Here is a 25,270-nt window from a genome sequence, read left to right on the forward strand (position 1 = left end):
ATTCTGCAAACACTGCAGTCGTGCAGCATGTGCCAGAACGCAAAAGAATGAATTGCACTCACAACACAAAATATCTTTGGTCTCTTTTTATTCTCCTCGTTTCCGAAAATCAACATTCTATCAAATGTGGTGCGATACAGGCTCAGGATATTAACATACACGTGTTCATGATCACTAAACAACACGAAAGTTCTCGGCAATGTTAAGAATTTAAAGAACAGTGAAAAAAAAAACAGAACATAACACTAGGGCACATATTCAAAAACACAATATTTATACTGACAAAAGTGCAGAACAGCTTCTGATATATGCGCACGATATTGCACAAAATTATTATAACTAACAAAATTGAACATTCCTGAAATGCAAAAACAATGAAAGCAGTTGAAATACCTAAAAGTAGAATAATAATGTAATAATCATTTTAAAGATGTCAAAATGAACTCCACATATAACACAACTAATATTGGCCGCACTTTATTGACTACATTTCCAAAAACGTTGATTTTCATATAACTAGTGATGATAAACGCGGAGAAAATGAACGGCTGATATCGGATGATTCATGGCATCTCTTCTTGAAGTGCGCCGATTCTGCAATTCTTCAGCTTTTCTCTGGGCGCACCGATCAGCTGTGTTGCGTTCCGAAATACGCCCTAAAGAAAAGGGCAAGTTTCAATCAGATAAAGAGTGCCGTCGATTCGTGCAAAAGTGAACTCGTTTGTTCGTCTCAGAGCAGCATAAATTTCCATAGATCTACTTAATGTCTCACAAACGTGGTTATAGGCGATGGCGAGTAATTAACCGGAGACAAATGCAAAGCACACACTCAAGCACGCGGTTCTGTGAGAGTTGTAAACCTGTAACTATAGTTACTTTGCATGGGCTTCATGTCCGCTGCTTGTTCGTATAACGATTTAAACGCAGCATCCTGCCCTTTTCAAATCAGTCATTTTAGAAAACAGTAACTGTAGCCCCACTGCAGAGAACAGCTACTCGGTATGGACGTGAATTCAAATTGACACAATGAAAACCGCGACTCAAAGTTCGTTGTCTGTCTGTCAAAGGGCACGCTCACCTGTCGTTCTTTTGGGGGCCGGCACATATATTCCGGGACTTGTTCTGGAAGTATTCAAGCAACAAACCACTATGCACGAACAGCGCGAGTCGTAAAACATCGCGTCGCACAAGCACACAGCGAGCGAGCACCATGAAACGGACGAGCGACGACGGCTAACGCACGCCTTACCAACGCCAGACACGAAACTTTCTAACGGATTTCAAAGTCGGCGGCGCCAGCAAGGCGGCGGAAAGCGCGCCTCCCGCAGGAAAGGGAGTTGATCCCGCCAGAGAGGGGGTTGAAGAGAGTTGGGAGGAAAGAGACGAAACGCAGATTTTAACTCTGCTCCCAGTCGACAGATGGCGCCTCAATTTGCCATACCGGTCACGTGGGTTTCTTTCACTAGCCTGGCTAGCCTTCAGCTGTGCGCCATGAATATTCTTAACGTTGTTGAGGGACGGCTAAGTGCAACCCTCCCACAGTAGAGTGTGTGCTTATCTGAATCGTTCAGAATTCATTCTCAACACGTACCTAGAGACAGCTCGCAGCTCTCTGATAATGCTTGGCAATCAATTACCGTTATAGCAAAGTCGAGTCTGACAGGAAAAGGGCTTCAGTAGAATCGAAAGTTTGTTATGAACGCATGCTCTTAACAGTGCATTAAAAGCAAGGTTATTGCTCGTTGATTTCGTTATAACAAAACATTTATTCTTTCCGTTCTATTTATATCGGGATGTGTCTGTACAAAATAATATAAATCGTCTGTCACTTCTTCAAGACGCACAACAAACGACTTGAGTGAATCGTCATGTAGTGTAGGGAAATTAATAGCGCGTTTAGCTGTCGCTAAAGAGCTTACAAATATAGCCCACGTTCTCGCATGGCACTCTTCAATTACGTTCACCATCTCAGTCGACTACATCAGGTTGTTTAGAATAGGGTACATAAAACATTGCGTTAACGTTTTCTACCACTGCGCATGCGTCATAATATACTATCCTCATTGGTACGCACCTTAAAAGAGAAAACGGCGTATTGTACCAAACGAACGCTATCTCGGTGTACCCTCCTCTGAGACTGCTTAATCGGCGCCTAATCAGGAAGAGGAATCAACAATCTTGTAGCATTCACCACTCTTCCTCATGGGGAATCAAGTGCCTATTAAGGAAGGTGGGTGTGATGCGACGATACTCAGGTGCGACGCACGTATCCGCTCCATTCGGGCCATATTTACAGCGTAGACTTCGCGATTAGCACATGTAGCGAGCCCTAACAAAGGCGCGCTACCGGAGCTTATCTCGGAGGCCGCAGTTCGAACTATTGAAACCTGTGGTTCTCGGCCGCGCACGATAGCGTCCCGGCCAAAAACTCCGCAGCAATGGGAGCAGGAGAGTATTCAAAACAGAGCAAATTATGGCACGAACAAGAGAATATAGAAAGACATACCACAGCACTCTAGGCGAGATGTTTGAAAGGGACAATAAAGTGAAACAATAAATTTCTTTAAATTGATTAATTTTACTCTGAAAACTCTAGTGCCGTTATTTGCACCATCATAGGTTTATTAGTAGATAAGAAAATCAATGCCAAAATCTTCACTTTATTATTTGCCACCATAATCTCCGATGGGGATGTCACGAATTTTAAAGTGTTTTTCTTTTGCATTTCGGACACGTTCGCTGAACAAAATTTTATGAAACTTAGTGTGGTACGTCAGCGCTGCCTAAATATGTGACCCGTTCAGAAGGCAATGTATTTTATTATTACTGATGAAGAACTACCTAGGTCCTAGTAAACGCCGTCAAAACCTATGACGTCACGGCGTTTGGTGCGGGCTTTTCAATGTGGCATCGCCGCCCGCATTACCTTCTTGCGCATTTTTCCGCTCACCAAGCCTCTTCTCGGAACAAGCGTGGTGCTTTTGATATCGTAAAAGAGTAATTTACGAATACGAGAAATATCTTTTTTTTTCTCTCTCTTTCATGTCGCTTTAAGAACTATCAGAAACTATCGCAGATGTCAATTCTTCGACAGGCAGGAACGCATTGTAGACGACGGATGCCACACCTGTCCCATGAAAGGTCTGAAAGCGCGAGTAATTTGTGAGAGAAAGGGTTTCAGTGATGCGCTTTCGCGAACGCCACATTCGCAATTTGTCTTCGAGCATTTCAGTCGGATTCACCCCATTTGGTTGTGGGGAGTACGCAGTTTTAAGCGAAGCCTCCACGAATTCTCCACGAATGGCGGCACAATTGGCTCATTATGCCGCCGCCACTACTTCTTCTTCTTCTTCTTCTTCTTCTTCTGTGGTTATTAAGGAAAGGAAAAAGGGACCTAATTTCTGTCTGCCTATAGGCGACACGGCGCAGTGCCTTGTAGGGGTGGGGGTAAGGAGGGAATAAAAGAATAGTAGGAAAATAGAGAGAAAAGTGATAGGAGCACATCCATCCACTACTTAGTTCGCAGCTATGTACTAATAGACCTGGAAAGGGCGTCTTCGTCTCAGTGGCTTTTGGCTTGTCCGATAGGGGTCCGTATTGTGGGGGTAGTGCTTTCAGTCTGCGGCTGGCTCGACTGTAGCTGATGGTTTCGGTGTGTTCTTCGAGACGTGGGCTGGGTTCACGGCTTCACGGGGGAGTCCGAAACATGAACGAGCAGCACCTCCATCATATGTCGCGGGGTTGTGACGTCGACGAAGACAGCAGTCGGCATGTCCAAGATGAAACGCTTTATTTGGCCGAGCTTCTGGCCGGGAAACAGAAAGTCAAACTGTAAGGAAGCTATACACGCTATATACTGATAGCGGCGAACAGAACGTCGGCTGTCGATAATCTGCTCTGCGGTAAGGCGTGTCGGCATTTGTACATGCGGCATCGAGCGTTCGAGCCTTATCGATGGTGGCTGTGTGGGTTCCAGAAAAAAACTCGACTGTTCGCGTTTGCGCGCTCAAGTCTATAAAACCATTCTGTAATAATCTGGAAGGTTCGCAGAAATTCGGCAGCGGTTTGCGCAAGGCTGTGATTATACGTGTAACGGACCAGTTACATAAACATAACAAAACAAGCGCCCGTGGCAATATTCTGTGCGAGTGTCCACAGTACTGTTCGCAGAGACAGTCGCTTTGCAACGCGCTCGATAAATTGGACGGCAGAAATCTTTCGTAAGAAAGAATCCTGCGCCATCGACAAGACGTCTGAGCACGTATGCAATCTTTTGTTGTTTTTTTTTTGTTTTAATTTGGTATCTCTCCCTTCCTGCGCTCTTTCCGACACCTATTTCTCCACCCGTGTGCAGGGTAGCAAACCGGTTATTACTACCAGGTTAACCTCCCTGCTTTTTTTCCTTTTCATCCATTTCTCGCTCGCTCCTTACTTCACAAATGTTACGCTTTATGGCGCAGTGGGTACCTTGCATGTGTACTTGCATCATTTTCCCCACTTCAGAGAGACTTCAGTAGAATACATGACTAGTGTAGACAATGTAATATGTGTTTAAAAGCTAAAGAGTGCATTCACACGTGTTTCACTAAAAAAGAAAAACCACTGATAAATAGCTCCTGTATTAATAAGGAGGTGGCTACCACAGTTGATGTTTTAAGTACTTCGGCGTCGTGATTTTCTGCTGATTTTTCATGGAACGCGCATATCAGTGAGGTAGTTGGCAAAGCTGGAAGGGCGCTGAACTTTGCTAAACGAAAACTAAAATGTCGCGAGTCTGAAATAAAACGGAATGCGTTTGCTACATGTGTAAGACCGATATTAGAATATGCCTGCCCGCTATGTGATCCACCAGAAGCCGCTCTAACTTCTCCGATAGGAAGCCTTCAAAACAGAGCGGTTACGTATGTCCTTTGCAGGTACTGTAGAACAGACAGTGACAAAATGATGAAATGAGAATTGAACTGGGAATTGTTGCCTTCGCGCGTACGAAAGTCAAGACTGAAACTGTTTTGAACTCGAAAGTGTTTTATGCCGGGGTCCACCAAGATTTTCATGACGTATTTCCGTCACGGAAATCCGCCAGCAAAATGAACGCCATCAGATGGCAACGAAAAAAACTGTAAAAAAAGTTCCCTTGACAGGAGTCGAACCCACGACCTCTAGGTCCGCGACGATGGCTGGCGGGCGTTTAGCCCACATTTTTTTTCTTTATTTCCAGAGGTGTTTAGCCCACTGACCTACCGTAGCCTACATGAACGCGCCTTTTATCTTTCACACTTTCCTCTGATAGTGCTCTTGGATGGATGGATGGGTGGATGCTATGAGCGTCCCCTTTATAACGGGGCGGTTGCATGTGTGCCAGCAGGCTCGAAAAAACATAAAACTTCGTTACCTGCGCAATTAGCTCCGGCAACACGCCGTTGCTACGACCGTCCCATTCCATTCGGCGCGTTTCCAATAGGAGACGTTAACGCTGTAACACACCATGAGGTGGCGGCTTTAGCGCAAGCCTCGGTCATAGCATCCATTCATATCGAAAAATAGCTCTGCGACACTGGCATCGCTGTCGCACCGCGTTTCCCGATTGCCCTGGGAGAATTAACGACCAGGCTAGAGGGAAGACACGACGCTCCTTGCGTTTCTCTTCGCGTTTCACTACGCGCTTGAAGGAGTGCAGATTGAGTATCAGTGCTTACTATGTGCTTCTTGATACCATCTTTGTGCGGGATTCACTATATGCGGTTACCAGGTATATCTTGACAAATTCAGCTACCGCAAAGGTTAAGTCACGATAATGCGCGTTAGTCCTTGGTGCGAAGACGTGCCACTAGGCGTCAACGTGGTTGCGTCCACATCAAGCGGTGCTATATCTGCCAAACAACAATAGACATTATACAAGCTCTCATATACCAATGCACTATAAACAATCAACTACTTCTTTGACGACGCGTTTCACTTTCGTGTTATACCAATGCTTATGACGGAGGGATCAGCAATATTTGTCAGATATATTACAAAAAGGGTGGAAATAATAAGAAAAGTTACCTAAGCACACCTTTTTCTTTCAAACGTAACGATCATAAACTCAAAATACATGAGTACCTGCCAAAGACGTGCATGATCGCTCATTCCTTTTGTCCTAAGTATGTTGCACAATGGAACAAGCTGTCAGAAGAGCAAGTATGTTGTAAAATTGAAGAAATATTTGTACCTATGTTGTGACATTTCTACGTGACATTTCCATTGGGTTTTTACAGCGAAAGCTGTTATGAGATCACAGCAACAGGAGATTTTGGCGCCGTCGTTGTCTGTCGCCGCCGGTGTCCGTAACCGCTATCGTGCGAAATAAGAAAAATGAAATAAGAAAAAAAATACACGGTTGGTTGTGATTAGAGCCTGGGCCCACTGCGTGGCAGTCCAGTATGCTACCACAGAGCCACGCCGATGCCTGCAACTCTTTCACAAAAATACCCTATACAGGCATCTTGTCGGCAAGGGATAGCGTTAATGTATGTAATATAGCGTCGTAGAAGAGTAACATAACAACCAGCGTCATACAATTCGAACTGCGCAACGTGTGGGTCGTTGAATGGTTCCAAGCATTTCAAAGGGCTCAGCCATAGTTTTTTAATCGTCAACAGTCACAGCAGAAAGTGTAATTCTGCCTTCCAGATGTGGTCACAGCCTTACAGATGCGGTGCCACGCTTCTCACACAAATAACTTGGCGCAAAGAATCGTGTTAGCATATGTAATATAGCATGGTACAAGAGTCACACAATGAGAACTGCTCAACGAGTCGGTCGTTGAAGGCTTCCAACGCATTACAAAGGGTTCAGCCATAATTCTTCATGTTCGTCGGCCGACAGCACAAATAAAGTGCACATAATGCCTTACAGACGTGTAGCGGCTACCACGTTTCCCCGCAGAATGACGAAAAATGGCATGGTGGGTGCTTCCCCACTTCATGAAAATTACGATGATTTATGGCGTACCTGGCATGTGTACTTATACTAGTTAACCCAAGAGAGTCTACAACGAGATATAGAAAGGCCGCTCTTCCAGCTTTCGCTGTGACTGTGCTGCGTGTTTCGCGAAGGCCTGGCGATATTTTTTTTTCAGAAACACTTTCAAGCACCGGCGGGGCTCTCTGCTTGAAAGCCTGGCTGCCATGCAGAACTCCAAGGTTTCATTCCCGCTCGAACCGAATAGTTCTATTGTTTATTTATTTGCGCACATCTGGAATTTTTGCTCACGGACAACGCAGACGTCTTGCTCAACTAAAGACACCGACGCTGACACAACAATTTCTCCAAAATGAACTTGTTAACGGTGTCGCGTTAATAGAGCGTTTTAGAATAGGGGCCCGAAAAGGTTTGGAGCCCCAGTGAAATGGCGTCGAGGCCACTGCACATGCGCGAGACCCAAACAGCGTTTGGGTTTTTCGTTGGGGACGCCATTTCACGAATTTAGCCGGAGCCCCAAAGTCTGCCCCAAAAGCTTTGGGTCAAGCAAACATGACGGCACCCACTGAAGCTACGGCTCTTGTCCAAGAACAGAGTGACTTAAAATAGGGGGAGTGTCCAAAGCGCCGCAGACCCTATTCGAAAACTCCTAGCTCCTGCTTGACCCAAAGCGAGTACACGTAAAGGGTTTGGGGCACCAGACATTGGGGCCCCTATTCGAAAACTCCCTCATAATATGCTGAAACGTGTTATTCTGCGTATGCGTTTTAAAAGGATACTTGTAAGGAAAGAACAGCAGTAACTAAACGTGGAGCTTCAACTTTATTGAAAGGTACATTAGTGCGTCGTTTCTACTTTAGTTAAGCTCAAGAAAAAACGCCCCCTTCAGCATATTCTAGTACAAAACAGTCCTAGAAATCGATCGGAGCCACGCGCTCGGCGTCGGAACGGGAGAAGCCAGCATTCGCAACTCTCCCTTTCTCCTCTGGGACAAATGATGTGCTGACCTCAGTCGCAGCAATCAGCATCGCTCCTGCATATCAAAGGTGGCACGTTTAGCATACACCATGCTTCCATACCTCCGCTTTCAGTAATAGCTTAACGAGCTGTCCATATTCGTCAGAAACGGGCATTTAAGCTCAAAATCATTTGCGAGATACCTTGGTGGCTTAGGGTTAAACTGCAGAACGCAAAGTAGGTATGGGACATAGAAGAACTCATACAGACCCGGACAAACTGGTCGATGAGCCAATGATTGCGCACTCGACACGAGTGTTCTATTTTTAATAACGCATAATATCATTCACCTATGCACTGCAGGTCTTGTGCCTGGGAGTCAATGCTAACAATGCTAACAGTGATACTTCTGTGGTGTGCCTCAAGAAAGAAGAATTAATTTTTAGAGTTTGTGTTGTAATAGTACAAATACTGACCATATGTCTTATTTGGGGTTATGATTGGCAGGGCGCTCGCGCATGCTGGCTGCACAGCTATAGAACTGTGCAATATGCAGAAAGGTTTTTTTTCTCACAATAATGATGGTTACGAGTTAACGCTTGTCCTGTGTTGTGTGTGTGTTCTTCGATGTCCGTTATCTATTTTGCGCTCTGGAGTTTACTATTATGAACCAACCAACTATTATGAACCACCTGTGGAAGGGTTTACATCGGCCAGACCGGCCGATGCGTAAACGATCGAGCGAGGGAGCATGTTCTTTCGATAAAGAATAATCTTTTTGGCACATTTGCCTATGCACTGCAGCGCGTGTGGATGTGAGGCAAGATTTGCCAATATAACTATTTTAGGTAGAAGCAAGGAGGTGATTGAGCGAGAGATGCTAGAAGCATACCTCATCCGAAAGAAAAAAGATATATGTATTAGCGATACGTCGGTGGTACTGCGTTCAGCTGAATTTGATTTTTTGACAGGTTTCTAAACTAGCACGTGCATTGAGAGTGGGCGATTGTTGGATGGGACGCATGGTGTGTTATTGCGCATGTGTGGCATGGTGTATATATTGCGGTGGATTTGCAAGAATAAAATTAGTTGCGAGTTGACGCTCTTTCCTTTCGCCTACTTTCCTCGGTGGTGTGCGTCGTCGAATTTTCTTGTAAGTGCTTGAATAACACGCCAAAAGATCTTGCAGAGTCAAAAGAATTTCTATATTTCTGCAAATCGAACGCCTATGTACCTTGCGTGCCTATGTACACACGGCCTATCCTTTGAGCATATGGTCACTCATACATCGATCGCCCGTGTTGACAGAACTTTCCCCATTCCAAAAGAAAAAGAAAACGACCCTATGTAAATGCGCGAGATAGAGGTACCTCATATTTACCAAGTGCTCAGGGACTTTTAGTTTTTTATGTCGATCGAGAAAATGACCCTTGTCAAAGACATAAGGGCTTACCTATGAAGAGAAAGGCGATTATGAAGATTCCGGACAAACGGGCCATCCTTCTTCTGAAAGTACTGAAGGCGAAGTTGAATCGCTGCTAAACACAGTATAGCCTAAAATACTAGTTTGCATGAGTTAACGCTCTTGTTGCACTTTATATATTGAAAGCACCACCGGATGTAAAATATGGGTACTTGCCAACGAAAGTCAACGAAACACTAAACTGCACGTCATTAAAACCCCATGTGAATGAAACCTTAAATCAGCATGCTTAGTTCATCTCTAAAGTCCTGAATCAACCAAATGTTATCCACAACGCCACAGTCTCCTTTACGTGGCATGATATGTTTCGCTCCTATGGGTTAATAAATATGTATTTTTTGTGATTACTCAGTCGCACTTTGCATTGTTATATATGAAATAACAATAATAAACCATGTGAATATCTGGTCGGATAATATTTTAATGCACTTTCCTAAGTTCCTTATACTTAATGGATGTATTTCATTTATAATTTTTAAATAAACCAAACATCGTCTTAGCTACTGACATATTTCGTGCGTGTTTCGATTTGCATTTTCGGAAATTACCCTCGAAGAAAGAAGCAATGGAGCGCACAACATTCGCTGCTAAACCTGGCTTTGCCAGTAACAATTCTGAGTACCAGATTGACGGTGCAAGGTAAGAAATCCTATAGGGGCATTTTTGATACAGCTGTGGCTGTATTTGTTTTTTAAATACGTAGAATCTTGAAGTTACTACTGTACTTTGCAAATTGCGCTATTGTGCGTTTCGAGTATTTTGCAGTGATAGAACTTCGGGATCAGTAATTGCAAGATAAAAAAGTATATGTTCGGTGATTCTGAATTGAAAGCATAGAAAGCTATACATAAAGTTATGTCCAGAGACAAAAAAACGTTATCACGATGAAGAAATCGAACACTAAAAATATATATTACGATCAACGAGCAGGTACTCCAAGCTGATGGTTTAAACTCTCAAGTATGGAATAAACTTTACACGAACACATCTAATGCGACTATACGTGTCGTGCTGCCACTCCAATGTCAATAAATATTTGCATACCAGCATGGCTACCTACCTCTGGGAACAAAATGACCAAGTTGCATGGATGGCTTACTTACCCGTAGGAGTATTTATACAATGCCTCCCGTGTTACAAGTGACTGAAATATAAGCACGAAAAGGTAGCTGTAACTTACTTGTGACGCGTATTGTGTTACGACTGAGGAATTTCTGATTGCCTGCCATTTTATAGGAACCTGGAGGAATGGGACTGTAATAAATAAAACGTGTAATCGTTTTTGTTGCCCAGACTCACCGGCTGCGCAAACTGTGCAGCAGTGAGAAAACAAAACGGAGCTTCAGTGACAGGGCTCAATGGGCACCGATTGTGCTACCTTATGTACGTGGCTATGCAGAGAAGATAAAAAAGAGCAATTTGTTAACAAATCGCAGAGGTCACTTCATTTTGCGGGAGGATACGTTACACGTGCTTAAATGTAAATATATATGACTCATCAAAAGAAGGGGACCTGCACGGGTCGTTTTTCTTTGCTAGACACAATGATAATGCGAACTAAAGACCTGGCGTCTGTTCGTTCTCATGTTAGTGTTAACAGATCAAGCCGAAGAAAGTAGAGAGGATGTTGTTTGTAGTAATTATAATGTAAATGTGAAGAAATTAAGGTGGACGAAAAGACAACTAGGTGCAGGCGTGGACCGGACCTCACACCTGGGAATAACGCGTCCGATGCTCTACCGATTGAGCTACTGCGGCGATCGTCTTCCCCGTATACCCTATTTAATATACACCAGATTATCTCTACTCTCGCACCCGCGTTTAGAGCATGCGTACATAATCTTGAACCCAGCTATAATCAGCCGGCGCGGCCAGTGCAAGGGTCTGCGGGCTTGGTTACGTCATAACTGATACGAAACAACTCTCGCAGCCAGGAGAGCCAGCATGCGATAAGGACAAACCGGGCATTATCGTGGTCGTCCGTTCGATGTGATCAACGGCATTAAAAATGGCTGCCCTCTGCAAGCCATGAAAATTTTGGTCTATATCTGTGCATTTTGAACCAGTGAGTGTTATTCAGCGCCTCTCGCAGCCATGGCGGCGTGTGTGGAACACAATTTTTTTGGCCGGCTGGCGCTACGTAGTGCATGATCTTTTCTCACTAGCTGACGGCTGGCCAAAAATCTCTCGCATACTACCTGAAGGCATCAAGTCTGCAGTCTATAGAAACCTCGAGGAATGAAATTGCAATGAAGAAAACCTGTAATAGCTTTTGTTGCGAAGGCTTACGGGCGGTAGCTTACCAGCTTCAGGCTTGCCTGAAGGCATTTAGAAGGAATTAGACTACCAAAAGAAAACTAGGGGGCCCATCAGTTTCCCCTTCTTTCGCTAATACAAAGCGAGGGTATTGTTGAGGCAGAGTGGATGCCTTCACGTAGTATGCGAGGGAGTATTGGTCAGCTGCCAGCCCGTAAAAAAAAAAGATCACGTGCTGCGTGACGCCCAGCAGGCAAGAAAGAGGGTTCCACACTCGGCGTCATTGCTACGAGTCGCGATGATTGACGCTGCCAGGTTTAAATGCGCACACATACCTAATAAAGTGTACGGGAGGTCAACCGACGCCGTAGCTCAATTGGTAGAGAATAAAACGCGTTATTCGAAGGTTGCAGGTTCGGTCCCAGCCGCTGGCAAGTTGCGTTTTCGCCCACTTTAATGTTAACAGATATATATCATACTGACTACAAATAACATCCTTTGTACTTTCCTCAGCTCGATTGTCTGTTAATCCTCACTAATATATGACTTATCATCATATCACTTGAAGTCTAATTTCAAAAATACAAATGCAGGATGCTCATCACTAGCATTGCGAAATCTAACTGGAGGCAATTGTTTCTCGGAAATGCTCGAATTTGTTAAAATGAAAGATTTCAATGAAGCCGAAAATTGGGTCCGCCTGTTAAAACGTCGATTCAATTGATTTGGCCAGCTTGCCACAATTCTTACGCGGATACTTCCAAGGAATCTCGTGAAAATTTCGTCCCAGTCTGTATTTGGAAGCCTACTGCGCACAGCCTTTGTGATCGTTCTTACATTTCTTTATTTAGCTGTAGCGCATGTATTGTCTTGTGTCCTAGATTTGAATGAAATATGCGCCTGCGAAGGGTCTTAACGAGCTGGCGAAGATTCTTCCCGAAAAGAGCACCGTCAGGGAAACGCTACGAACCTTCTAGTAGACTTATCTGCTTGCGATGTAACGATAAGCTAATACCATGGCCGCTCTAAAAAACAGTTGTGGCCTGTTGTGACTAGCTGAAAGACATGGGCACACGTCAGAACACTGTGCTGGCAGTTTCGTCCGTGTCGGCGCTACTGCACATAGAGCCACGCGCCTCTAGAACAAAAAAGACACAAAAAATCGAGGCTTCCGGCGTGCGCGAGACGCTGTATCTCCCCAGATATGTGCATCCCTAGGAACCACTGCGTATCGTCACATCTGTGAACAGCAAGAGAGGATGCCAACATCGCTACCACAAATTTTTGTACGGCACTGAATACCATTGAAAAGTCCAAATGATGACATAGGAGATCTTTGTTTTCCAAGAAAGTAATGAATACAGGTGAGTGTTCTTGACCTGGTCGCCAATAATATTTTCAATGAGTTGGAGGCTCCTCAAGAACACCCGCAGCACACGGACATTTGTGTTTTCTTTAAACGACCATGTTGCGCCCCGCCTTGTGGCGCCACAGCGGCAACAGGCTCAACTAGGCGGCCCCCGCCGCTTTCGGGGCACGCAACAGGCTTCACCTTTATTTCTTTGCTTTAATGGAGCGGCCGTGCTATACCTTCACTTGAACGACTTAGTACATACTCGGACGAATGCATGGCTGTTTAGACGAGGACAAGAGATACAGGCACAGATACGGCGCTCGTCTGTGGTCTGTCTCTGTCTCCAGTCTTCGTCTAAGACTCACGGCATCCGTTCGATTAATGCTCAGGCCATTCGGTGTTCTTTCTGAATGGTCTAATTCATATGCAGTGGTGCGGGCAGACATTAAATGCGAAGTATTTCTTAGCGAAGCAAAGGCACTTTGGCAGTTCTATCTATCTATCTATCTATCTATCTATCTATCTATCTATCTATCTATCTATCTATCTTCTATCTATCTAGCTTATCTATCTATCTATCTATCTATCTATCTATCTATCTATCTATCTTCTATCTTCTATCTATCTATCTATCTATCTATCTATCTATCTATCCGCCTACGTCTGGGAGAGGCGTGGTGGCCTCGCTTAACTTGGCATACGTCAATATTGGCACAGCAAGGTATGAGTGTTTGACAAACCTGACACCAGATGAAAACAAGTCTATGAGATAATGATGTTAAAGAGCATTGACACTATGGTCCGAGGCTGATGGTGAGTCGTCACTCAGACTCACTCAGACTCAGATCAACGTGAGTCTGACAGAGTGGTCCGAGCGAGCAATATTTTAAGTTTGAGTCGAGTGAGTCCGGCTGAGAAAATTTTCACTGAGTCCGAGTGAGTCGGATTAGAAAATGACTGAGTCCGAGTGAGTCCCAAAGGCAAAATATATTTCATCAGTACTGAGTGACCATTTTGCCGACCTGCTGACAGGTAATGACGTCAAGAATATGACATGCCAGTCGCGTACGCCCTGAAACCCTATGCCACGGGTCGCGTTTGGCGTACATCCACAAACCACGGCCCATAGGATATGGGTATGTCGCAGAGGTAATTGACTGTCTATATCAACCCAGGAACAGTGGCAATAGACTTTAGAAATCTTAACACGATAGCGTTACGGAGCCGGTGTCGCAAAAATCCCGGTGCAGGCGTCGGCAGCGTTGTAGTGAGCGAGAAAACATTTGCTATTACGATTAGAGCCGGAGTGCATATATAACTTCGAGGAATTGCGCAGCCTCAATATTTGTATTTTCAAAACTTAATTAGAGCGCAACCACACAATATATTCACACACCCACACACCCAGGCATCAACCGCGTACAGCGCTCCGTGGGCTGTACGTGGTTGATGCCACGTACAGCACTCCGAGCGCTGTACGGGGTTGATGCCTGGGTGTGTGGGTGTGTGAAAGTATCGTGTGGTTGCGCTCTAATTAAGTTTTGAAAATGATCTACCAACTAGCCCAACAACAAGTTGTTTTAGAGTCAATATTTGTATTCTGCAAATTCACATCGCACTTGTGTCAAAGCTTCCGTCGGCTTAATGTTTGTTTGTCACACTTCGTCGTGCGTACGAATGTTCGCCTGCATATTCTTTTCATAATCACTGAGTTTTTTGTAGAATATTGGAGGAAAAACTGCCACGCTTGACAACAGCCATAGCCGTTGGTGACCAAAAGCTATAATTGAAAAATGTTTGTTTTATTTAAATTGGTGCAGTTATAATTATAGAGTATATAATTAGTTTGGAAAAGCTGGAACCTCCATTCGATATCCCGCTGTATAAAAAAAACATATATACTGCCTGGCTTCTTCTATACACGACATTGCTTCAGAATCGCTTCACAATATTAACGAGACGGAACAGTTAAACGGAAGGTCGGGTTACTTCGTATCGAGCATACCACGATATTATTATTATCGTAACGGGCACATCGACGACATGGAGGAACATGCGACCATGCTACGTCAAATAGTGTACTCTGGGGATCGTTCGGCAGTGTTGCCATTTCGTCTTGGTTGGACGTTCAGTGTAGTTGCACATCCTGTATTAGCTGAAGCATTCGGTAGTGTCACGTGACCTGTTGAAAAGTGAGGCTGTACATCAAATCTGGTTGCTCTCTTACGCGCCACAATCTGTGCCGCATTTCTTGCTTTCAAAAAGCTGGAGGCACCTGAAGAAAACCCGCCGAACAAGGACACTCGTGTTTCCTTTTACCCTTTCGGCCTTGGCGCTGGCGTTCTATATTTAGAAAATAGTGCGGTCCTGGAGACCATGAAAGATTTCAATGGTGGAAGACGGAAAATTTCGTTACGAAAGTTTTTTCAGATGGAAAAGGCATTACATGCAAACAAGGTATTTTTGCGGTTTTCAGAATATGTTGATTACTTAAAGTATCGCTTGGTTGAAACTACCGTTTTAAGTATGGAAGTGCACACAATATTCTCTCAATGATACATATTGAAATTGTAGACGACTTCTAAGGGCTCGTTTTTTTTGTTAGACGCAATATTAACGAGAACTAACAGACAATATTGCCAAGGAAAGTAAAGGGGACGTTATTTGTAGTGATTAGAATATAAATGTGAAGAAAGTAAAGTGGACGAAAAGATAACTTGCCGCCGGCAGGTACCGAACCTGCGATATTCGAATAACGAGTCCGATGCTCTACCACTGTGCTACGGCGGCGGTCATCCTCCCGTCCGCTTGATGGGGTACATATACAGGGTGTTTCAAAAAATGTGTCCAACCTTCTCAAAAAATCAGGAAAATGCGATATTTGCTCGGGGCTTTCAGAATTGCTTTTTCAGTAGCGGCAGGAATCTTAAGGTAGTTAAGGACATCATTTAGGACAGTAATTAAGAAAGTTGCAATAATTAACTTTTAATTAGTGGAGTTAGGTGATTGTGTCAAATGGGAGAATTGAAGTTCTTCATGCGAGGAACCCATCCGAGCTTTGAGATTTTGAAAAAGCGTCCTCTAGTAATTGTTGCAGCATAATGAAATTCAACGAAATGCAACGGCTTTCAGCAGCGAAAGCCATCGAATTCGGTTTAATTTCATAACTTCGTAATTATTACTAGAAGCCGCTTTTTCGAAATCTCAATGATGGGATGGGTTTCTGGAACGAAGAACTTCAATTCCCCAATTTGACACAGTCACCTAACTCCACTAATTAAAACGTTAATTAAATTAACTTTCTTAATTACTGTCTCAAGGCATGTCACTAACCATCTGAAGGTGCCTAGCGCTACAAAAAAGCCATTCACTCATTTTGGACGTCTCAGAAGAATATGGCAGTTGCGTTCTTCAGTTTCTCTTTTGCTTACGCCATTGAATTTGGTTGAATTTCATTACTTCGTAATTATTACTAGATGCCACTTTTTCGAAATCTCAAAGTTGGGTTGGGTTTCTGGCATGAAGAACTTCAATTCTCTCATGTGACACAACCACATAACTCCACTAATTAAAATGTTAATTAATTTAACTTTTTTAATTACAGTCCCAAATAATTTCTTTAGCCATCTTAAACCATCCCCGCCTCTACAGAAAAACCAATTCTGAGGGCAGCAGTCAAATATCACATTTTCCTGATTTTTTGAGAAGGTTGGACACATTTCTTGAAACACGCTTTATACATTTAAACCTAGGAGTGTTAGTCAGCGCCGATCGCAGCCGTGGCGGCGAGTGTGGAACACTTTTTCTGCCTGTCGGCGTCACGTAGCACGTGATCTTTTTAAGGGCTCACAGCTGACCAATAATCCCTCACATACTACCTGAAGGCATGCCTTCAGGTAGTATGCGTAGTAGTAGGAAAGTTTCTGCGTAGTAGTAGGAGAGTTTCAACATTCAGGTCACGCGGCTGTGTTCAGCTAGCTACCCTAGTTCTGTCGTCGTCGCAGTTTCATCAGCACTGCTTCAAAAACTGAAGGAATCGAGAAGAAACAGGCAGCCGATGGAAAAAAGGCCTATGGTTATGCCATACGTACAAAAGCTTGCTCACAACCTTACGAACATGGCCAGCATGTACAAGGTACCTTTGGTGTTCTCGGCGCCCGGCAAGTTGGCTAGCTTGTGACCTCGAATTTTTACTGCACCGAGGCCCTCCCCGTTTGGGAAGAAGCACGCAAGACCGTATGTCGCCAGTTTGTTTGTAAGGTGTACGAGATCCCGCCTAATTGCGGTAGGGTTTATATCGGCCAAACAGGTCGGTGCATAAACGACAGAACTAGGGAGCATGAACTTTCCATGAAAAATAAACTTTCAGCACATTTGCCCATGCATTGCAGTTCCTGCAAGTGTGAGCCTAGGTTTTCCAGTGTATCCGTTCTTAGAAAGAGTAATGATACCTCAGCGCGTGAATTCATGGAAGCATTCTACATTAAAAAGAATAGAGATATGTGTGTAAGTGACACATCTGTTGTTCTGCGCGGTAGTGAATTTAGTTTCTTGGAATCCTTTTTCGATTAAGTCGTTTTTGCAATTCTAATCGCGTGTATTTTGACGAGCTTGTGAGGCGATGTGCGTGCGCATGGTTGGTAAGGCTATAGATGTCGCTGATGTTCTGAGAATAAAGTTAATTGCGAGTGGCGCCCTCTTCTATTCTCTCTTAAACTCTTCCTCGGAGGTACGCGTCTTCTTTGTATTTCAGTAAACATGTGCCAACTATCCCAACAACAAGTTTTACTAAGGCACAGTTTGCTTATGCATCTGCCCAGCCAAACCTTCGCAGACAGCTGGACACGTAGGAGACGGAGCACCGTCGTGGCGCAGGTGCCACGATGGCGAGCGCGTTGACTCAGACTCTGGTGCACTTCCACGTCAAAACTTGCATTTTGAGTTATCTCAGAGAGAAGAAATAATTTATGAGAAATAGTCCTTCTGGCTACTGAATACAATCCACTTGCTGCAAAGTTTGACATTCATGCAATCATTGAATGCTTCATTTGAAGTTAGTTCACGGCATCGAATCACGGCCGTGGCAGCCGCATTTTCGACGAAGGCGAAATTGCTTGAGACCCGTGTACTTAGACTTTGGTGCACGTTAAAGAACCTCGGATGGTCGAAATTTCCGAAGCCCTCCACTACGGCGTCCCTCATTATCATATCGGGGTTTTGGAACGGTAAACCAGAACAATTGTTATTGTAATAAAACTTCGCTTACTAACTGACCACAATAGACTCCATCTTGTTCTATCGAACTTCTCCTTTATTGTCTTCTCCCCCCTGCTCCTTGTCTTGTTGTCTTGTTGCCTTGTATCGACTTCTTCTTCTAGATGTAGGCCGCCTGGCTTCCTTCATTCCCCCCAGCATGGTTTACATCCTTTCTGGGATGATATTTGAGTATATTTCCAATGGCAGCGCATTCCACGGTGTCATTAGGACCCATGAACCATATGGACTTCAAGTGTCCTTGTCGACTTGCCGTCTTTATAACGCGAAATGGCCCCTTGTAGGCCGCGTTGAGACTCGGTCTTCTTTTCAGCAGCGCTAAGTCACCGACGTCGACTTCTGGTAATGTTGTATTTTGTCGCTTGTGGAAACTTCTCTTCATTTTTTCACGGTACCGAAATGCACTTTCTTTTGATCTTGCTGCTTCTTGGAGGATTAGGTTCTTGTCAATGCCAAGGCTTACGTCCGCAGGCACATATTTTGGTCTCCCAGTTGCAGCAAATAGAGCAGTACATCCCAGTCCCGTTGTGTATGAATGGTTGTGGTGAGCTACTGCCGCTTCCAGACAACATTTCCAACACCTTTAAATTCTGGATAAATACTAATGTACTGTTTAACGTCTCTGATCGCCCACTCAGCTAACCCATTTGCGGCAGGATGATAGGGCGCAGTGAACCGCCACTTGATGTTACGCTTTTCAGCCCATTTCTGTAGCCGACGACTTCGGAAGGCAGGCCCATTGTCTGAGACGATTACCTTTACGTTGTTGAACATCTTCCTGCTCAAAAAAGAAATCACACTGTTAGCGCCTTCTTTGCCCGGCCTTGCTGCGATCATCCTGGTGCACTCATCAATGCACAAGAGGAACGTTTGTGTCCTCTGAACTCCTTCCGACGTTTTCCGTAGTTCCGCAAAGTCCAGATGAACTACTGCAAATGGCGTGTTAGAATGTGTTGGTAGAGCATTTTTCCGTGTTGGTTGCTTAAATTTCGCATTGCTAATGTGGCATTTGTGACAGGATGATACATAGGTCTTTGTGTCTTGCTTCATGCGAGGCCCTGTGAACCTCTTTGTCAATGTCATGTAGGTTCTCGAAAAGCCATCGTGTCCGACTGATCCGAGGCTGTCATGACACAGTTCCATCATTTTTGGAACTAAGGAAGTAGGAACGGCAACTCTTCCGTGTTCAGGTTGCTGTAAAACCCCAGTTCCTTCCCATGTCTTCACTGCATTAACTTCTTCGTCTGGGAGCACGATCGCTAATCGCGACATTGCACCCGCGTCTTTTGTGGAGGCTCTGGGGCGATGAGTTACCCTAAAGTCAAATTGCTGAAGTTCACCTACCCAACGGCCTATCTTTCCTTTCAGTTCAGCCATGTTTATTATATACGTTAGAGCTGCGTGGTCTGCATAAAGCTTGAGCTTTGCGCCTTCCAATGATGACCGGAAGGAGTGGACGGCTTTTAAAACGGCAAGAGCTTCTTTTTCTGTTGTCGCGTAGTTTAATTCAGTCTTGTTGAATGTGTAGCTGTAGTATCCAACTACGCAAAGCTGTCGGTTTTGTGGTCGTGATGAAGCTCGCTGATACAAGATGGCTCCCGTTCCATAGTGAGACGCATCGGTGTTCAATTCGAAGGGCAGCGAAAAGTCTGGTAAGCACAGCACTGCATCAGAAGAAATTATGGGGACCAATTCTTTGTAGGCGTCGTCACATTCTTCTGTCCAACAAAACGAGACATCCTTCTGCGTCAGTCTCAGGGCGTAATCTTGAACGAAAGCTCTAAAATGAAATAAAATTTTCCCAATGCCAAATCCAAAGCTCGAAAATGACCCGCCAATCCTAGAAATGTACGAAGGAAGTGTACATCGTACGGCTTTGCTAGTTTTGTAATGCGAGTCACCGATTCCTCCTTCGTGTTCTTCGTTGTTCCATCTAAAACTCTGCCCAGAAAGGTGACCTTGGTTTTGAAGAACTCACTCTTTTTTAAATTAGCTTTTAACCTAGATTCAGATAATGCTGTCAGTATATGAGCCAGGTGTGTCTTCATGGAGCTTTTCACTTTTAGAGTAAATGATGATGTCGTCTACATAGACGTTGCAAAAGCGTCCAATGTAGGGGTCTAATACTGCGTTCATCATTTTCTGAAACCAACTCGGTGAATTTTTCCATCTAAAAGGAAGGCGGTTATATTCATATATGCCAAATGATGCTGTAACTGCGGTGTATTGCTTGGTGTGTTCTGGTAGAGGCACCTGCCAGAAGCCCTTGCACAGGTCTAGTGAACAAAGCAGGTACATCCTCCCGTTTCATAGATGATGGTGTCAGTCCTCGACATTGGGAAAGGAATCAGCAGTCTGGCTAGTTACTGCTCTGTAATCTGTGCACAGGCGCCAGCTGCCGTCTTGCTTTGGAGCAATGGCAATAGGTGAAGCAAACGGAGACACCGACGGGCGAATTACATTGGCATCAAACATCTTTTGAAGTTCTTCCTTTATCCATGCTTTCTTCTCTCGCGTCAAGTTATTTGGTTTATTTTCACTATTGTTTTGTCGTAAAGCTGAAATGGGACCTCGAACTTTGTAGTCGCCGGTGGATACCCTCCCACGCAAACCAGTTCGGGGTACACTTGTGGAATTACAGTGCTTTTGTTCGGTATCCGTAGGTGGTCCTCTTTGTGCCTCCGGCTCCGTTTTGTCATCTTCTTTATGAACAGACACTTCATCGTTCCAATAAATATTCAGTCTCAACCGCTCCATATTTGTACGAGAAAGGAGATAGTCGTACGCCACTGCGTCTAAAACTAGTGCAACAACTTCTGCAGTTTTAGACTGGTACGTCACTTTCAGAAAACAAAGCAGAAAACTGGGCGAGTTGGTATGTATTCATCGTCAAAGGATAGCGCGCACTTACAACGGGGACAAAGGGAGAAAAACACGACAACACGAGCGCTAGTGTTGTCGTGTTCTTCTCCCTTTGTCCCCGTTGTAAGTGCGCGCTATCCTGTGACGACGTCACTTTCAGACGTACCCACTCACAATACTCTTTCTCGCTTCCATCGTATCCACGCACAAGAACAGACCGTTCCCGGAATACACCTTGATTATTAGAATTGCTTTTCTTAAGGATAGATACTGACGCCCCACTGTCGATCAGTGCTCGTATGCGTTGTCGATTGACCTCCACGGCTTTATGCAACAAGCTTGTATAAGTCAAACAAACAGTCTCGTTTTCTGTCTTAGGGTCAGACTGAGAAGCCTAGCGGTGACTTGCCGCTTTCGTGCGGGAAGCGTTATGTTGGACAGACCGGGCGTTGTATTAATAACAGGCTGATGGATCATAAAGCTTCACTAAAGGGACAGCCATGCTCTAACCTTTCCTTGCATTGCAGAGAATGCGGCTGCGCACCACAGTTCGCTGAGACGACGGTGGAATCGAGGTTCAAAGATAGGGTAGCGCGTGAAATTGAGGAAGCTTATCTGATCAACAAAGCTGGTGATGAATGTGTCGCGAAGCCCTCCGTCACACTACTTGCTGCGGAGATAAATTTTCTGGAAGCGCGTCAGTGAGACAATCGTTGTGTGTACACGTGCCTTTAACACGGGGTCATCTAACCACATATATATATGTTTGGTGTTTCAATAAATTTTCAGTCGATAGTTTGCGCCGTGTTTCGTTTGCCTTCCTTCGTGTTTCGTTCCTTTGCGCACCACAGCATTAAGGTGACTTGCCGCTTCCGAAGACTGGTGGCTGCGCACAAAACTCTCTGTTTCCTGATGCTCCTGTTCCTTAAACGTCACGATGCGACTTTTCTGTCCTCTCCGTCCCATGACCGTCCATATCTTGGAATGACTGCACCAATGTCTCCAGAGTCTTCGGCGCTATAGCTTGAACCTGTCGTTGCAATTCCCGAGGTAAGCCGTGTATGACGAGCGTTATAACGGAAGTCAGTGGAAGGTCCGGCTCTGCCAGTAGGAGCAATCGACGCTTTTCAAGGAAATACTCGATGACTGGTACAGACCTGCAGCAGTAGAAAATGGCAGTAGAAAGCGGGCTCCCACGGAATGATGAGATGAAGCTCTCCTTCCATGTGCTCCATGCATCACATTCATGTCTTACGATACGCAACTCGTGTCATTTTCGTGCGATGCCATTTAAAAACGGGAGCATATGTGTCACTCGTTCGCCGGTGTCCCAGCCGTTCTGTTTACAGGCGTATTCATAGAAAGTAATCCATGCCTCTGGGTTTCCCGACGAACTATCAAACGGTTCAGGTTTCAAAAGTTCAGTAGGTCGGCTGTCTCTCAGGCTCGACGCCGATAAAAGAGTCTGAATCATTTCATTTTGCTGGAAACTTGTTTCTTCTGAGCTTGATTCGCCTGCAGAACAACGGACAGGTCTGCATGGGAAGTTGGCTCCGATGCAGCTGGCTTCTTTAGTTTCGATGTCACAAGGTGGTTGAAAAGGGAGACTTGAAGGTTTATCTTCACGGATGCTTTTTCCAAGAGTTCGTAGAGCGACATAGACGCTTTCTCGAGAACTGTTGAGATGAGCTCACCTGTCGTCACGCCGACGGGAAGATCGACTGGCGGATCTCCAGGGAGCGCGTACTTCGTGAAGACCAGGCTGTCTGTGGCTGGTTGAACGAAGAAGGTAACCCACATCATGGATCGTCAAAGCCGGCTGCGCCAAAATATGTAATAAAATTTCACTTATTAACTGACCACAAGAGACTCCTCTTGTTCTATCGAACTTCTTTATTGTCTTCTCCCCCTTCCCCTTTCTTGTTGTCTTGTTTCGACTTCTTCTTCTACTAAATGTAGGCCGCTCGGCATGCTTCAAATATTATTCGTTGGAAGTCGTGCTTCAAATCTTTCAAATACATGCTACATTTGAATGGGCATGTTCACCTGCATCGATGTCACTGTGGGATGACTGTTTTTTTTTCTGTGCTGAGATTGTGCTGTTTTTCAAATGAATGACTCGCGCTTTCTTTAAAGTGATATTTTTCTTAATTCCAAAATCACTCAATGACTGTGCATTCACTTTAACGTTTCGGTGGAAACAGTATTTCGGTTCTCCATTTAAAACAGGCTTCCAAAATTTCCGTACAAGATTTGGCCGCAAGCTACGCATTTACAGTTATGTTATGAACAAATGTTAGTGGAATAGCCCTTATAAACACGTTCGAAGAAGCTGCTAAAAGAGTACGGGCATTTGGGCATTCATGACCGTTGATGAAAGCCCGCGCAAAAGTAATATTAACCTTAATCGACGGGCGCCCGGACCACTGCGCGTCGCGGGAGTCTTCTCAGCCATCAGTAAGGGCTTTGTGCCATTTAAACACTAGCGATCTGCACGCTTGCAAGCAGAACTGGACGCATTGTTTGAAATCTTCGAGACATCTAGAGAGCACTTGACAAGAGTACAACGCTCGGAGCTGTGGCGCCAGGTCAAGTTGTGTTGGGGTATCATGCGTGTCCTCCCACACGCTCCCACACCCCATGATATCATCGATACAAAGTTGACCTTAGCGCCCGCGGTGTCCTGACCTCTCATCTTTCTTCACAGTCCTTTGTGCTACAATGACCTTAATGTATTCAGTACGCGCTAAAAAAGGCAGAGCTCCCCGCACCTGTTCTTCAACTTGATAACAGAACGCTCAATGTGTGATTGCTTGTGTCTGTATGCAACAACACGTGCCTACACATACACCACTCGTCATCAGTGACTTCACCATGAAGCAGTAGGAACGCGAAAGCTGCATTGCTTATTGCAACCACCATTTGCCTCCCTCGAAGCACAGCCCCGTCGCAGCGTAGCAGGTAATGTGCCGTGATTCTAAACTCTACGGCTTGGGTTTGTATCCCAGTCCCGACAACCGCATTTCAATAGGGGCAAAATTGAAGAGCTCCCGGGCTCTTCTGTTTAGATAATCTTGGAGTCAACCGCGAAGCTTCAAGATCGAAGAGATACATTCATGTATTTATTTATTTATTAACAAAAATACGGCAGATCCCACGCACTGTGGGAATTGATGTAATGAGAAGCAGCCGGCAAAGAGCTGCTACATCACCTTGTGTGTCATCACTTTGTGTGTGGCAAGTTGAGGTCATTCATGCCATGGCATCTAGTTCACTATATATCCCATGTTTGCCATGCATGCATGCATGTACGATCCGGCATATAACATGCCAATGAAACGTATATTCTGGAATTTACAAGCATGACCTGTCAATTATATTCATCACGCACTCATGTCATGTCATACCCGTTTTGGTACAGCATGACATGCAAATCATGACATGCATGTCATGATTGGCATGTTAACACCGCTCATTTACGTTCGTCATACAGTCACGACATGCAGTTCTAATTCTGGTGTGTGCATCAAGCTAGCGAAACGGTCGCGAGCGCAGCATGAGCATGACATGTAAACCATGCCCTACGCGACATGCATGTCATGACCTTCGTGTTACCGCCTGTCATTTATATTCGTCATACAGTCACGTTATCAAATACCAGTTTGGAGGAAAATCAAGCTAGCCACATGGCCGCGAGTGCACCATGAGCGTAGCATGTAAATCATGTCGTACATGACATGTGTCTTAGTTTTCAAGTTACCACCTGTTATTTATGTTTGCTATACACTCACGTCGCGCCATACCAATTTTGGTGTATATCAAGCGAGCGAAACGGCCGCGAGTGCACCATGAGCCTAGCATGTAAATCATGCCGTACATGACTTGCATGTCATGGTTTTCAAGTTTCCACCTCTCATTTACGTTCATCACACAGTCTCGTCGCGAAATACGAATTTTGGTGTATATCAAGCGAGCGAAATGGCCACGAGGGCACCATGAGCATGACATGTAAATCATGTATTTCGTACGTGACCTGCGTGTCATGATTTCCATGTTACCATGTGTCAGTTAGGTTCTTCATACAGAAATGTCCCATCGTACCAGTTTTGGTATGTATCCAT

The sequence above is a fragment of the Rhipicephalus sanguineus genome, chromosome 7, assembly GCF_013339695.2.
Source record: "Rhipicephalus sanguineus isolate Rsan-2018 chromosome 7, BIME_Rsan_1.4, whole genome shotgun sequence".
Classification (NCBI taxonomy): domain Eukaryota; kingdom Metazoa; phylum Arthropoda; class Arachnida; order Ixodida; family Ixodidae; genus Rhipicephalus; species Rhipicephalus sanguineus.